This window comes from Papio anubis, chromosome 10, assembly GCF_008728515.1.
Source record: "Papio anubis isolate 15944 chromosome 10, Panubis1.0, whole genome shotgun sequence".
NCBI lineage: Eukaryota > Metazoa > Chordata > Mammalia > Primates > Cercopithecidae > Papio > Papio anubis.
Window position 1 is genome coordinate 50,722,835 of NC_044985.1, and position 16,886 is coordinate 50,739,720.

Here is a 16,886-nt window from a genome sequence, read left to right on the forward strand (position 1 = left end):
ATAGAGGAGGTTTGGAAATAAGGACACCACTTCATACATTTAAACTGACTAGGTTCTTTTGTGGTACATTCTGGAATGGTTAGAAGATGGCTTTGGAATTCTTTCCATAGCAGAGTAGTGGCACATTCTAATAGACCCTATGATTCTGAAAATATTTTCCCAGTGTCCTTAGACCTTCTTCAATATAGAGTGAGACTCATCATAACTATTATCTCAAAATCTCTATGTAACTGATGTAATGTAGCCACTGGAGAGAGGATTTTTATAAAGTGTTTTGAGTTCCTTCAGCGTTGCATAAAATATCATGGTCATTTCAACTGAAACTTTCAATGTGGAATATTTACACATTGTGTGACATTCACTGTGTTGATAGCCACATAGCTATGATAGTTAGGTATATGTCAAAAGTGAAGAACACATCATAGTATAAAGGGCACCAAACCAGTTATTATCCACCTTTAGCATCTGCTTTCTCTCAAGATGTTTGTGTCGCCAAATATTTCTTAAATGTCAGGGACCTGCTTATTTTGCAACTAATCAATAGAAGGGCAGTTTAGGAAATACTGAATGTGAATGTATAACACTGGTCATGAGAAATGGTCCTGTTAAATGTTTATCAGGGATCTTTGTATTGAATTAATTTAACTTTTTGTGCTGTGAAATGCTGTCATAAAGCAAACGTTTAGATAAATGAGGTTATACCAGAGGATGCACAGCATAAATATGTTGTCCTAAGATTCTGACCTTCTTTGTTTGCACATATTGAGGAAGAAGTAGAATTGTCTAGGCTTAGTTTTATGTAGTTTGGGTTTTTTCCAAGAAATATATTATCCAAAATACTTTCTTATGCTTCCCAATATTATTTATTTCACTTTATTTTCAGGCATAGAAATCACTGAATTAATAGTCTGTCTCATTTAGACATTAAATAAAACCTGGAAATCTAAATGGAGGGTAGATGTTACTGACATTTAATCTAGTATAAACATGTTTAAATCCATTGCTTTCCTCCTCACGTCTACCTCATGTCAGCAATACTGAGGATTCAGAAGTTTTAGATGGGATGAGGAGAAGAAAAAATTTTAACATGGGTCCTGCAAGGGAAGGGAAGACTACCTGAATCACCTTTGTCAGTTCTGAGTAGTCAGAAGGCAACATGAAGACATTGCCTACATAAGGGCTGGGACTAGATATGGAGTAAACTAAGAAATAAAGACTGATCTTAATGAAAAGACTTGGAGAAGGCAGTAACAGGATAATTGGCTATCCTGTAATAGGGAGAACAAGACAACAGCATCCAGGCTATTGGACACGTCTGCATGAAAGTCTTGGATTGCCAACCTCCATTGCAAACAGTTGATACATTTGGGGTAAATATAAATGAAAATATTATGAATAATAATATTTTCATATTATTTCATATTATTTCATAACATTTGGGGTAAATATAAATGAAAATATTTTCATTTATATTTACCCCAAATGTTATGAAAATATTATGAATAATAATATTTTCACTGTCAGGCCATTCATAGCATTAGAAAATAAAAACCTTACTAGATGAATAACATTATGAACTTAGAAATAATAAATCTTTATTCTATAAAAGATTTTAAAAATTGGCATTTGAGTAGCATCCAGATCTTGATTTCTAAAACTCATTTTTCAGTCAAAGGAATCAGAGTTTAACATGCTTAAAAGATTTGGATGTGCCAGATGGTTTGGAAGTGCTCAAAAAATCATGGATATATAAAGGACTCAGGGGTCTACTTGAAGGAGTTCTCAATGTTCTAGTATGAGTCAATTTAAACAACAAATTAAGTAACAATAGTAACAGATTGTAGCCAATAGAATAAGGTAAGTATCCACGCATGATCAATATTAACGTGAATAAGAAATTGAATGCGTAACAAATAGGAAGCATGCGTTCTTCCATAAAGTACAGTTCCAAGTAATTTCTATAGAATGCACAATGGAAATATAAAATAACCATGAAGCAAACTCCAGAGCCATTGTGGCAGGAAAGAGACATTGATGCATTTAACATATATGACAAATAGGACATTTGCATAGTCTCAAAGTATCTTCCCACAGATATGCCTTAATTTCAAAGAAGGAAATCCAACTTTTGCGAGAGCAGTAGTAAGACATATGGGTATCATGCACCACCTGCTCTAATGCATTTGAAAGCATCTAACATTACCACTGTTGTATTATTGCCAAATACCTGTAAACTCAATGTATTAAGAAGAAAACCGCAGATGAAGCCAAGCTAAGGGACATTCTACTAACTGCCTGTCAGTATTCTTTAAAAGTATCAAGGCCTGAAACACGAGAAAAGACTGAGGAATTTTCAGATTAGTGGAGACACAGGAGGCATGACAACTGAGTGCAATGTGGAATTCTGAATTTGATCCTGGGCCAGAAAAGAAAACATTCATGGGAAAACTTTGAATATTTGAATAATATCTAAAGGCGAGTTAATAGTATTATGTCAGTGTTAATTTCCTCATTTCAATAACTGTACTATGGTTATGTAAATGTTGCTGTCATTAGGGGAAACTAATTTAAGGATTTACAGGAATTGTGTACTACATTTACATATTTTTTAAACCTATAAATATTATACAATAAAAAGTAAAAATGAGAAAAATGTGGGCTTTGACTTCTTTTTTTTTTTTGACTGAGTCTTGATCTCGGCTCACTGCAACCTCCGCCTCCCAGGTTCAAGTGATTCTCCCGCCTCAGCCTCCCAAGTAGCTGGGACTACAGGTGCGCACCAACTTGCCCAGCTAATTTTTGCATTTTTAGTAGAGACCAGGTTTTACCATGTTGGCCAGGGTGGTCTCAATTTCTTGACCTCATGATCTCCCCGCCTCAGCCTCCCAAAGTGCTGAGATTACAGGTGTGAGCAGCCATGCCTGGCCTAACTTCTTCATTTTAGCAAAAGCACCATTTATTGGTGGGTTCTAAGAAATTGCTAGTGTATGTACAATGTAGAAATAGCTGCCTGGCATTTGGATATATGGATTGTTGCCTGGCTGAGCTCTACTGAATTTCATCTTTAAGGCAAAAACATTAGTGACCTCTTTTCTCTAAGTGATGCTTTAAGTGGTACATTACCACAAGTACTGCCTCTCTAAATTACTGAAAGTTCTGTGGAGAATTCTTGGCCAGGATCAATTAGGGCTGATAATCAGTTATGAGGCAGTTTTAAAGATGCAGAAGCCATAAGAACCTTTTCCTGCAAAATTTGTCACATCATCTACAAGGTTCTTGATAATATTTGTTCTATTGCAATTAACTTTAAAGAGATTGAGAAAATGTCCCTTCTGTATCTACTATAAAATTAGACTATTAAATGTCTCCATCTCCTACAATATGAAGATAAAAGAAGCAATAAAAACAATTGCTATATAACACTTTTGTTGTGAAAGTAATTTTCAAACACAAATTTCTTAGCAGGTGTAGAGCATTACTGACCTTTTAAGCTGTTATGAAATTTGTAGTAGGTGGAGATTATAGGAAAATTCCTTGCCCTTGGCTGTTTCCTTGAAGAGAATTGTGTTAGCCCTCATTCCGAGTCATCAAGTGCCACTTCTTATCACAGAGCCTATGCTTACACTGTCCTGAGGCCTACTTTCCTCAGCTTTTACCAGCCTCATTTGAATCATCCTTTACTTTTCAAGATTCAGCACCTAAATTAACTCTACCTGACAGCTCCTCTCCTCTCTTTTTCTTCCACCCCTCCATTTACATGAGTCTTCAATAGCATGACCGAGGGACCAATCACTGCTTTATAAATGAATACTTAATGTCTCAGGATCCCACTCCAAGTTATAGGCTCCTTGAAGGCAAGGGTTGAATCTTTTTCCTTTCTTATTTTTAGTGTTAGGAGAGTTCCTGGTACATAGTAAATACACAGTAATTATTTGACAGAGAAGTGAGTGAGTGAAGTAGTAAATAGAAAGATGATTCAAATTTGGTGAAATGTAAAACAAGCCCAGAGTACAAACTTATAAACTTATCTATAAGTTGGCAAAGTTATTTGCCAACATAAGCAAAATTCTAAAATATCTAGTTAGGCTGGGCACAGTAGCTCACACCTGTAATCCCAGCACTTTGGGAAGCCAAGGCAGGCAGCTCACTTGAGGCCAGCAGTTCGAGACCAGGCTTGCCAATGTGGTGAAACCCCATCTGTAATAAAAGTGCAAAAATTAGCTAGGCGTGGTGATGCACGCCTGTAATCTCAGTTACTCAGGAGGTTGAAGCAGGAGAATTGCTTGACCCCAGGAGGCAGAGGTTTCAGTGAGCCAAAATCATGCTACTGCACTCCAGTCTGGGCAACAGAGCAAGACTCTTTCTCAAAAAATAAAAATAAATAAATAAAATACCCAGTTGGCATTTTTTCAGTATGTTTCAGAATTCTATGTATGTTTTACAATACAATAAAACTGTAGTTGGCCTGAACCAAGATTATGCATTGCTGTGCTGGGTTGAGCACCCCTTCTTACCACCACCCCAGTGCACAACATACACACATAAACTCACCTCTCAAATTTAGGAACCCACTCAATCTTCACTTCTGCCCAGATCCCATCTCTGTTTCGAAATTAACCTTACCTGTTTCCATTCCCAAAAGACTGATTAAGTTACTTAAAGGAAAGAATAATATTTGTCTTTTCTAGATAACATTTACACCTTAATAAAGAGAAGTTAAATCAAAATATACCTAAAATGAACAGTCCTAGATATGACAGAAAAATGAATAAAAGTAAGTTTGCTTTGTGTTGCTTATATTATGAAGGAGGACATCTACTGGACCTAAATGGAAGGTCATACCTACATTTGGTATGATCATACCTTCATTTTGGTACAGGACACATTTAGCACTGATATATTTCAAAAATATGAAATCTCATTTTCACAGGATTTTTATTAATCTTTCTCCAAACTACCTTTTATTCTTTACCACATTATTAACCCTATTTGTTTCGTAACTCTTGAGACTGTCATGAACCTTATAGGCATTTTTAGTTTTGGTTTACACAAAAATCCTCATCTTATAATTCTGTGTTTTTCAAGTCCCAAATTATACTTTATGATCAAATTAATAACTTGCAAAACCTAAAACAGCCACACAAAAAAATGTTTAAATGAGGAAGTAGATTAGTTGCTAACAAAATCTGATTCAGTGTATCATTCACATAGAGAATAGGTTCCATTTAAATTTGTTTTTCCAGTCCTTATCTCCTCACTAAATGTAAATTACACAAAAATGACATTATTTGAAATGAATTTTGCAGAAAATGCATGCTTTGACTTTGCATAAAATGAATTTTGCTAAGAAATTCAGTTGACTTAGGGGCCTGGAGCAGTGGCTCACTCCTGTAATCCCAGCACTTTGGGAGGCCGAGGCAGGTGGATCATGTGGCCAAGAGATGAAGACAATCCTGGCCAACATGGTGAAACCCCATCTCTACTAAAAATACAAAAATTAGCCGGGAATGGTGGCAGGCACCCATAGTCCCAGCTACTCGGGAGGCTGAGGCAGGAGAATCAGTTGAACGCAGGAGGCGGAGCTGCAGTGAGCCAAGATTACACCACTCCACCCTGGCAACAGAGCAAGTCTCCATCTCAAAAAAAAAAAAAAAAAAAAGAAAAAAAAAACAAAAAGGAGGAAGTTCAGTTGGCTAATGCTTATTGAGAGCCATTTTGGTTTAGATGTTGATTTCTGCACATCACATAGAGTTACAATTTAAGAAGTAGGGAGAGAGATGAAATTTCTAAGTAAATTTACACTCCTTATAATTTCTTCAGAATACACATAAAATGCATGTGATTCTCAACTCTATCCTCTAGATTTCATTATGTTTAAAAATTATTTTGGGTTGATTCCATGTCTTTGCTATTGTGAATAGTGCTGCAATGAACATATGCGTGCATGTATCTTAATGGTAGAATGATTTATATTCCTTTGGGTAAATACCCAGTAATGGGATTGCTGGGTCAAATGGTATTTCTGGTTCTAGGTCTCTGAGGAATCACATGTTCTCTCTTATAAGTGGGAGGTGGAGAGTGAAAGCACATGGATGCAGAGAGGATGCAGAAGAATGAAAGCACATGGATGCAGAGATACACACTAGGGCCTGTGGAGGGGGCAGGGGAAGGAGAGCATCAAAATACGTAGCTAATGCATGTGGGACTTAATACCTGGGTGATGGGTTGATAGGTGCAGTAAATCACCATAGTACACGTTTACCTATGTAGCAAACCTGCATGTACTGCACATGTATCCCGGAATTTAAAATAAAACAAAATTAATTTAAAAAATTAATTGACAAATCATTAGGTTAAGATGACTCCAGGATGTTAAGTTCCTATTAAGAAAACCAAAAGTCAACTCAGAGTGAATGGTCATAAACTATGAAAAGAAAGATTAAGCTTAACCGGTCAGAAACTGCCAACTAACCTTTAACTAGTGACTTTCCACTTTAACCAATCAAATATTTTCTTTGTCTTGCTTCTTCACATGCCTTATAAAAGTTTTCTCCTGGTGCCCCCTTGGTGGATCCCTGAACCACCTGGGGTCTGATGCTGCCTGATTGGTGAATTGCTGAATGCTTAAAGAAACTCATTACAATTTTGATGTATCTATGTTTATTTTAACAACTGAAAACTTAAAATATGAAGGTAATTAAATCCTAGACAATGAACTTAAAATATCCAAATTTCTTAAATTCAAAATTGATTTTAAAATTATCTTTTGCCTTTCAGTGAATTTTTGAGAAAATATCTATCTATTCTAGATTTAAAATCATATATTTATTTTTAAGTGGAAGATAAATAAAATAAATACATAAAAATATTTGCTTAGGTTGAAGGATGCTTAATATATTTATATGCCGTGAAAGAGCAGTTTAAGAAATAGCTTTATTTTGATACCATTTAGTATATGCACATATCTTGTGAAATATGAAAAACTTGAAAATATATCTAAACCATGGCAGTCTAAGTAAAACTAGTGGATTTTATTTTATTCTGTTTATTTTTCTCTATGTCTTATTTCTATTTGAATATGTATTACTATTGTAATTTTAATAGTAAGGAAAATATTTTTAAAAGGAAATTGAAAGAAGAGCGGTAGCCCAGGTACTGCTGTTTCGGTGCTGGTTTCTTTTCTTTGTGCCAAATGACAAAGAAACCATTGGCAATGTACATGCAACGTACATCCAAGTTCCTAAACTTGACCGATAAATTTAGTGTTGAATGGTCAAGTCAGGATACATTTTTATACCCTTTTACGATTCATTCAAGGGCCAGTTCAGTTTCTATTTTACACCATGTCTTGGAATGTCAGTCATTCACCCATTTTAATTCTCGCTTAAAATAAATGATGTAATTTCAAATCTACAGTCTTAGAATGAAACATAGAGCATCTGACAAACTTAAGCAAGAGATAATTAACTTGTCAACACTATTTTTTCTTCCTGACATAGAAAACTAAAAATTCAAGAGCGTTTCAAGTCATTCTGGTGTAATTTTCTATAGAAAGGGGAATATTTTCTCAGAATTTAGGGCTATTTTCAAAATTATTTCTTTCCTTGTAGCTAGAAGAAAAATATTGTAAGAAAAAAATTTATCCTGTAGAGAACTCAAGTAGAGGTAAAAAAAGATTTTACATTAATTTACAAAAGATATTTGGCATAAAGTAGGCAAATATGTTGCAAAATAAATTTCCATTTGAAACGTGTGATTGCAAAAAAACCCAACCCTGATAATAGTGTACAACAAATTGCCTGTTGAATTTTCTGTCATAAATATGAAAGTGTTTCAGTTTTGAAAATGTAAAAATAACATTTGCTAGGGAATATTAGAGAACATACCACTGGTGAAATTGAAAGTATTGCTCTTGTGCCTTAGCTACTTTATGTTGTCTTTCTCAGAAAAATGAAGTTATGAGTTTCCTCTTGATTCAAGATCCAAAAAGGCCCACACAATGATTGTTTCATGGGTTTCATAAGATACTTTTAATTTCTTTTTGATTTATTTGTTGAAGAAACCTAGACAATTTTCCTGTAGAGTTTCCTTAATTGTTACCTTTTCTAATTGCATCACTACATTTCTCTGATCTCTGAATGTCTTTTAAATTAGTAGTTAGATCTAGGGTTAGTTTGGTCAAGTTTGATCATTTTCATTTTTGGGGTTTTTGTTTGTTTGTTTGTTTTGTTTTATGATCAAGATGGCTTTAGAAGTGGTATGGATTCTTCTAAGAAAAGAAACGCATGTCTCTTTTGTTATGTTAGTGGCCATGAATGTTCAGATCCATGAATTCATTAGGGTTTGAAAAGTTGGTTATAAAGGATCTATTCCTGCATCTACTCCTTGTTTACCCAGAGGTAAACGTTTTATGTTTCAATCATTCACAGTTATTTTCAGGATCTATATTCCAATTGTCTCAAATTTGGACACTGGGACATTCCTGTGCACTTCTGATACAATTGTAAGGTGTTTGATAGTCCAGTCCTCAAAAAATTAAATTTCCTTTCCATATCTTATTCAAATAATGGAAATAGCAAAGAATACAATGGATATAAGAAAGTCTGACCAGGTGCAGTGGTACAGACAAGTAGTCCCAGCTACTTGGGAGGCTGAGGCAGCAGGATAGCTTGAGACCAGGAGTTCGAGGCGATAGTGTATTAGTATTGTGCCTGTGAATAGCCCCTTCACTCCAACCTCCATTTCTTAAAAAATAAGTACGGAGAAATTTTGATCATTTTCTATAATGATTCCTTAAATATTTTCTTAACAATTACATAGTAAGTTCTTTCGAAAATATATTAGTAGAGTGGATGAGTTAGTGTTGCAGATACCCTAAACAGGTGCTTCCTATGCCTGTTGGATAAATAATTCTAACACTAAGCACTAAAAGTATCATAAATAGCTGTGTCTGCATCCCATCTGCCTATATATTAGCCTACCTCCCCCAAGAACACATACACATGCACCTCATCTTTCTGGGTAATTTCTGAAAGGCCACAATAAAAAGAAATTCACTGATTCAGATTCTGAATTAGGCTAAATGCTAGGGATCACACTGAATAAGCAGATAGCTTGTTTCACTTCAGATGATATCTATAATAAACAACAGTTTCAATATGTTTTCTTACTATTTTCTATACACAGTAAATCTTAAGCTCTGAACATAAAACTATTGTTATTTGTGTAAAATAAACTGTGAAACCAGAAAAAATATGGTACCAGAAATCACACCATCACTCAGTGGTCACCTAATCATTACTATCAATCAATGAAATTCTTATAAAGTTTTCCTATTGTAAATAATCTGCATTATTAGTTAACTGTTAAATTAAAATGCAATATATCCTGTAAAACTTAGGATTTTGTAAGTGCCCCTAGTACAGAAACATATCTTTTGATTTTTCGAATATCTCTCTACTTACTTGATTTGATTTATTATATTTGCAATAATATCTTCTTCCTGTGACTTTAAAATTCTCTAAATATAACTATAGTTAAAGAATCATAAACAATTAAGAGATAAGTGAACCATTCTTTCCGATGCTTCAAAAATGTTGTATAGCACTTTGACATTCTTATTTTCCTCATTTAGCTTTTTATTTCAACAAATATAGGAAAAATTACTCTTTAATTCTGAAAACTTATTTAAAATATTTCATTTTCACTTGAAATAATTATTTGGAAAAATATTCCCATGCTGTTCACTAAAGCAGTATTTTAATTCTTTGCAAAATTACATGATTTCTTAGAGAGCTATACGAATAATTCTAAACTGAAAGTATCTAAGTTTACATGGCTGTTTCAGGTTAAATGTGGCCAAAATATAATTGTATAACTATACAATAATATTGTTTTCCTGCAATTAAAAAATCAGATTTATTACCTAAAACATTCAGATTAAAATAATGAATAACCCCAACCAGAGAGCAGAGCCAGTCATGCCCTAGATAAATCTGTTTAAAAAATCTAGTTTTACAAATTCATCATGTAGACAAATCAGTCTGCCTGTGGTTCAATGTCATACTCAAATAGTCATTGTCATCAGGATGTCAGTCATAATGTTTTTATTGTAATTTAAGTGTCTAATGTGATTATGGTGGATATTTAATATCTATACTCTTTGTTTGACCAAGAATATGAAGGGGACAAATACTGAAAAGTTGAAAGCTTGGTAATTTTCCATCATCACAAGGCCAGACATTGTTAATGTCTTAAGATACAACTCAAGTTTTCTTCTCTATTTCTAAAATAGAATTATCTTTCCTTATGTTGAACTTGTATTGTATTTTGTTATTACTTTATTCATTTATCAATGTCTGGCTTATTCATAAGCATGTCTTATCTCACCCTATAGATAAATTCTTTGAAAGGAAGAAATATTTTTCAGGACATCTGGTTTAATGTCTTAAACATAGTAATTTTCAATGAGTATTTGTTGAATAAAAGAAAAATTAATGGCATTATGTGAGTAAAAAGAAAGATGATAATGTTATCTTTGGTAAATAGTTCTTTAAATATTCAAATAGAGTAAATATGGTGTTAATGTATTTCAGGACATATTATGCACCCTATTTGATGCTTGGATTGTCAGATGCTCATGGCTCATTAACCCTATAGTTTACGAAATTTGAAAAAGAAAAGTCACTAGCATATTTGCATATTTCTCCAAAACATCATTTCGTATGTTTCTCTTATTGAATAATTTATAAAATAAACAGTTTTGAAGTAGAAATATCAAGAGAGAATAAAATATTTCTACATTAGAGAGAAGGAAATAGAGATATAATGTGACTATCAAAAACATATGTAATACTCATTAATTGCAGGTGAACCTTATATACAAAAAAAGTCCTATTTATTTGGTCCACAAACACTTGTGTAGGACTGGGATAGATAAGATTAAAAAAAAAAAAAAAAAGATAAAAAATGGGAAAACTTCCCTTGAAGAATTTTTACTATCACATTAGAAGATAGAAATATAAAAACCTAATTATAATAGGATGGATTAAATAAATTCTGTAAGAGATGCCTGAAAAGTGCAAAGGGAATACTGAGAAGAATAGAGAACACTAAAAACAGTTGTGGGGTCAGAAACCTTCAAAGAAGAGGTAACATTAGAGCTGATTATTAATGTTCCAATACATTTTATCATCAAGTATCTGTGTGTGGAGAGAGGTGCTGAGTGATAGTCTAGACACAGAAATAAGAGTACAAATTTATGCAAGTTTGAAGAAGCATGAATGATTTAGGGAACAGCATGTAACTCAGTATGGTTGGGGTATTTATTATGCGTGAAAATATTTTTGAGTAATTGGAGAATTTGCTTCTAAAGAAAGTGACATAGAATGGTAGAAAGAAGACTTTAAAGAGATTTTAAATGTTATACTTTATTCTTGAAGCAATGGAAAGCTGCTGGAGGATTTCAGGTGGCAAATGACATAATGAAATTTGTATTCATACCAATAACTCCAGCTGATGCTGCAAATGAAAATCAAAATACAAGAATCTACTTAATCACATATTTTGGCTTTTCTTAATAAACGGTGTTTTTGATAACATCTTTTTCCATCTGGAATACTGCTATCAAATATATTGCAAAACAATTGTAAAACATTTAATTGTTACGATAACAGAACATAAATTATTGGAAGATTTTAAATTATCAAGTTAAAATATATCTAGTTAAGGCAGGAAATAATTTCAATGTCATTTCATTTTAATAAAGATGTTAAATTCCTCCATTTCAAAGATTATATAAGAAAGAGAAAGAAAGTCCATGGAATATTTTTATTTCTAGAGTATTATAATAGAAGCCCAAATACCTTTTTATCTATGAGAATATTGTCAGCAATATAAGAAGGCAACGACCATGATTATTTATTAAGTGCCCATTAGGTGCCAGTCATATTTTAGCTGCATGTATGCATATGATCTCATTAATTCTCTTGTAACCCTGGGAGATACGTAGACATGAAATCTGAGACCAAAAGGAATTTTGTACTTTCCCGAGGTTCATCACAATATTAAATGGCAGAACCATTTGACTTCAAACCAAGTTAATAAAGCAGTTTTTAATAAAAACTATTTGCCAGACATTCTTAATTGGTTTAATGTGTAAATGCGACTAAAACATTTAATGCCACTAAAATGCAGTTAAGAACTTTAGAATCAGAAGGTACTAGACCATACATTGAGTAGGAACACGTGACAATTTGTAAAAGAAAGAAGATGTCATATCTCGGCTGTGTAGCAAGGTAAGGCCTCTGAACTGTCAGTTAATCAGGTAAAAAAAGGAGGACAAGACAAAGGCATTAGAGGACCAGAAGCTATTTCAAGTACAAATGTATAGCAGAAACAGAATTCAGGTCATGGACAAGGTGAGATTGTGGGTTAGCAGAATCTAGGGCACCAATTTGAAATCTAGTTCAATGATTCAATGTCCACAGTCAAATCAGTAATCAAAGACAACAAAGGAGCAACAAAATGATGAAATATAGAAACTAAGGCCAATCCACCTATCTAAAACAGTGTAGATAGATTCTCATAGATACGAGGCCTCTATTGAAGGTCCTGACATTGTTTCGTTATAAAATTTCCATTTTTAACTGAAATGGTGCAGTGTAACAATACGTTTCCCAGGTGAATTGAAGTGACCTTTGTTATTACTTGCCATTGATGGGATTTTTGTGTAGCAGACAGATCAGGCCACTATTGGCAAGAAATAATAAATTCAAAAAAGAAAGTAACTAATGTAATGTAAAATAAAAAGTTCCATGGTGGGGGCTATCATACCTGTGGCATGATGCATTTGCAGATAACAAGTTAAAACAAATTTCATAGTTTTTCCAATTTTTCTGAGACCCACTGCATATAACAAAGAAGTGAATCACTTTCCGTCCTAAGTACACATACTCTTCCCACTTACTCTTTAGAAGAAACAAGAATATATTTTGTCATATTCTTTAGAGGCTATATTAGCCTAGGGCATTTTTTATCTGTTCTGTTTGCCAGTGAAGTCACTGCAGGTGGTGAATCATGGGCTGTACCAGCTGGAGGGAACCTTCTAGACAACACTGTAGTTCAAGTCCAACATGTACAGATGAAGAAACTAAGATGTAAAGGGATTAATTAAACTCACCCAGTGAGTCAGTGGGTGCTGAAAATGTTGAGAATTATTTAAAACAACTGAGAATTATTTAGAATAACTGAAAAACTTTATAACAATTATAAAGATTAGGAGATTATTCAATGTAAAATAGAGAAGGCTTTAGAATGAATTACCTCATAAATAACTTCTAGTTATGGGGATTACACATTAGAAGAAGTTATGTAACTGTTATCAATTTACCCAGAGGTTATTATGGAGCAGGATGATCTTAAATTATTTGAAACCAAACACAAAGAATGAACATCTGGAAAGTACTGGCATGTAGAATCTCTTTATTAATGAAAAAAAGAAAAAAAACAAACAAACATTTACACAACTGGCTGTTTGCTGAGCCAGGACTGCAAAGGGCTTAAAAACTCTTGACATCCTTCTGGATCAGAATCAGTGTGTACATGAGGACAGCAGCACTGCTCCAAATCTGTTTGCTCTGATGCGTGTCCACATCAGAATCATAACTCTTGTCATAATCATAACTTTGGAAGTATTTATGTGATAATTCATTTAAGATCATTTACTTTTAGAATGTAAAATTCATGCGGCTAGGTACTACGTTGATTTTACTGATTACTTTATTCCAGAACCTACCATGGTGCCTGGCAAGTTTTAGGTTTTCAGTGTTATTTTTGAGAATAAATGGATTGAAATGAGGCTGAAGTGGGAGTTACAAGACATTTTGAAGAGCTTTGGGTAAGATACTTGGATATGAAATGTTGAATAGCTTATCACGATCGTTTTACCCAAACTATGAATGATGTTTGAAGCTACCAAGGATTTTGTATCCTCCCTAGGAGTTATAAAAGACTGTGTAGATGGCAAAAGAGCCCACAGTTCCATGGGGGCAGGAGGAATGTAAAGTGTAGAGGATCCAAAGTCTTTGACAAAAAGGTGGGGAGAAAAGTCTGGTACTACCTGGGTGGGAAAAGTAAAAACTTGTATATATAGAACTGTGGTATTATCTTTTTTTTTTTTTTTTTTTTAAGATCCTTGTTGCCTATTCATGATGAGAAATATTCTTCTCTGCAAATTGAATGTGTTTGTGTGATTTCTGTTTCTAAGCTGCACTGCATGATATTGCCATGGGGGTGTTCAGCTGCCTGATGGGCAAGACAGTTCCTTCTGAGGCAGTAAATGGCACCAGGTTATTCACAGCCAGAGAAGAATATATAAAATCCTTACGGAGCTAAGTAGACCAAGCATCCCAGCAACAGGCACATCGTTTTCTTGTCAGTAGCGGAATAGAAAATCCTTAGGGTGAATTGAAAACATTGTTAAAATTCCAGCATACCAATAAATTTTCTTCTGCTTATAATATTTTTTCTTCTTTGAATAATATTCTGACAATCCTGAAGATTTAAGTCTGTTTTACCTTTCTTATCCTTCTCAGGACCTCATCTTTCCTATTCTTTAATACTAGCTTTAAACCTATTCACCTTTCACTAAAGTAATCTAGAAAAGTAATAAGAAAATCTATAGGAACAATGAAGAAGACTTCAATGGATTCAGAATTAAAACTCTCGGATATACTATACTAAAGGAAAAGCACCTGGCACGGTGTTATAATGGAAACAATGTTTCACTACACAAAGTACAGCTTATTTCTCTTATTCACAAATCTTTTGATTCTTTATAGACATTGAAATAATGTCTATGTGTCTAAAAGAAGTACCTAATTACATATAAGAAAGACTCATTTTTAAAACAAATTAAACCTATCTGAAAACCACACTTGAGCCTGGGTCATATTTTTCTACATGAAAATGTTTGAATTGGGGTTACAGTCACCAATGATGGGACATCATATAAATTATAGAAGTGGAAAAGAACAAAATATTTTAAAAGTTAGGGTTCCACAATACATTTTTTAAATCACTAAAAATTGTTCTTTGTATATAACAAAATGTTAGAGCTGAAATTAGATTATGAAGTGTAGTAATTAATTTAGGATATCTCAGAAAAAAATAACATTACTAGTAATAAGTTAATAAGTAATAATTTATAATTTTTCAAATTATGATTATGGAATTTGGGTAATATTGATGTACCAATGAAGATTCATTGATTGTAGCAAATCTATCACTATGGTGTGGGACGTTGATAGTTAGGTAAGTTGTATGTATTGGGGGGAATGGGTCAGTAATGTGTGCTATATGTCTTAAAATCTATTATAAATTTTTAATATACATATATATTACCCACATGTACACTCTCTCTAACACACACACACACATTAATGAAGCTTGGCAGAGAAAATATTGAATTATCTTTTCAGAATCCAAAAGAAGATACAACAAAATTATTATCCAAAAAAGACATGATCAAACTGTGTACATTTTTAAAATGTGGAAGGGGAAGTATTGACAAGTCTATTGGGCACTTTAATTAGAATAATTAGGTTATTATTTGGATTTTATAATATTTGTGGTATTTGGCATCTTTTAAAAATGTATGCTTTGTAGAATATTTTCTCATTGTAAGTAAATATTCCCTTTATGCCTTCTTTTGTATTCCAGTTATGTATTTCTGTTTGTCTTCTTAAAGAGGATGTCCAAATTGTAAAAGTGTCAGGTTCCATGAAGCCAGGAGCCATCCTTGATTGAATTTACTTTTATCTCATTTCAGTACAGGACATGTGGTCAGAATCTTTTTCTTTATGATTAACTCTAATTTGTCAACATATATCTTTTATTTATAGACCCAAGCTCTATCTTCAGAGATCAAACAATTTTTTTTTTTTCTGCTAAGAGAGATCTCTCATTCTTCTGTCTTATTTTTACTGGAAAGTGTTATCAGTTTCTTCAGTTGGTTTTTATATGAGAATACTAAGCTAGTCTCTCTTTTCAGATTATGTTTCACGTTACTCTAAACTGTGTTGACTAGAACTGTAATAAAGAAGGTATAATGTGATGAAGTTATAATAAAGCCATAAAATTCTGTCATAACAAAATAGTCTTTCTGCTCCCCCATTTTATATACTATTTACTAATGTTACAGGAAGTTACTTAAGGACTTAGTAACAGAGGGTAGCTATGGAAGTGAATAAAGTGGGAGATTGAAATTGGAGGCAACAGTGGTTTGAAGATTTTGTTTTTTAAAAATAATATATGAATTTTTACTTACATCACAGAAATAAGTAAAAATAGACAACATTGTTGACATATACAATTGTGAAAACATAAACTAGTTTAAAAAAAATCACAAACCTGAAACTAAATAAGTACCTAATGATGGACGTTTGTGCATCCTAACTTTTTAGCTGTGTTAATGTAATATCCATTCAAATATACAAAGAAAAAATGGAAATTAAAAATTTTATTTTTTATATTTTGTTAGTCACTTTGGATACATTCAACGAAGATGAATGTATTGTATAATGTCTCGTTTCTGAGTTGAACACAACATTCTTTTCACCTAATTTAGAATTTTATTCAATTTTTCAAATATCTAATAATCACAATAACATTTTTCAATATGTATTAATATTATAAGAGATTAATTTCTTTTATAATAGCAACTGCTGCAACTTCCTATTACCAATATTTATTTTTAATCAAATCAACAGAAGTTTAATAAGATTCTACTTTCTACTATGCTCTAGTAATATCAGAATGAATCAGATAAGATTTCTGTCCTCAATTCTGTAAAGGAAACAGATGTAAGCAAATGATTATAATACACC

General features: G+C 33.0%; 1 protein-coding gene across 4 annotated transcripts in view; it reads left to right on the forward strand.

The window, feature by feature from the left end:
* The window catches only part of XIRP2 (xin actin binding repeat containing 2), a 597,703-nt gene that overhangs the window by 342,105 nt on the left and 238,712 nt on the right, over positions 1-16,886 (forward strand). The gene's annotated exons all lie outside the window — the stretch shown is intronic.